This window comes from Callionymus lyra, chromosome 6 (genome assembly GCF_982586985.1).
Source record: "Callionymus lyra chromosome 6, fCalLyr1.hap1.1, whole genome shotgun sequence".
NCBI classification, from domain to species: Eukaryota; Metazoa; Chordata; class Actinopteri; order Syngnathiformes; family Callionymidae; genus Callionymus; species Callionymus lyra.
The window spans coordinates 30225544-30226192 of NC_141823.1; positions in this window are offsets into that span (position 1 = coordinate 30225544).

Sequence of the window (649 nt, forward strand, 5' to 3'; positions counted from 1 at the left end):
GTTTAAGCGCTTTGTGACCCTGGTCTGGAAAAGCGCTATACAAATAAAAAATACTTACTTACTTACTTACATACACAAAAAGATGACTTAAATCAAAGTAAACAGTTTCAATTAAAAAATGTTTTTAATAAATAATAGATTCATAAATAAAAAGTTATTGAATTGACCTTTTAATTTGTTTTTACTTTTTCGATGGAAAATGTGTTTAATGGAGTGTTTTAATTGAACCACCCTTTTTGATGTAGTTTTCTCGATTAAGCAACTTTATTTATATTTATAACTTTACTTTATTTTATATATTTTTTTCTCGATTAAAGCAAGCTTTCTTTTGATTGGAGTCTTTATTTTATTTTATTTTTAAGCATTTTTTTTTTATTGAAAGTAGTTTTGGAAGCAACTATTTGATCAAGCAACTTTTTTCTTTCGATTGAATAATAATGAAATCTACCTCCAAACCTTTTCTGCGAAAGGTACTGCTTCATTATCAAAGCTGCCTTTCTCTGTACTTTACAGAAAGAATTGCACACGTTTTCTCTCCACTTTCTTCATCCACTGACTCTTCAGTAACACCGGAAGTTGAGCGATTATGTTTAACAGTCGCCGGCCAATCCCAGCTGTGACTCTAACTTCACTGTCACTCCAACTCCCT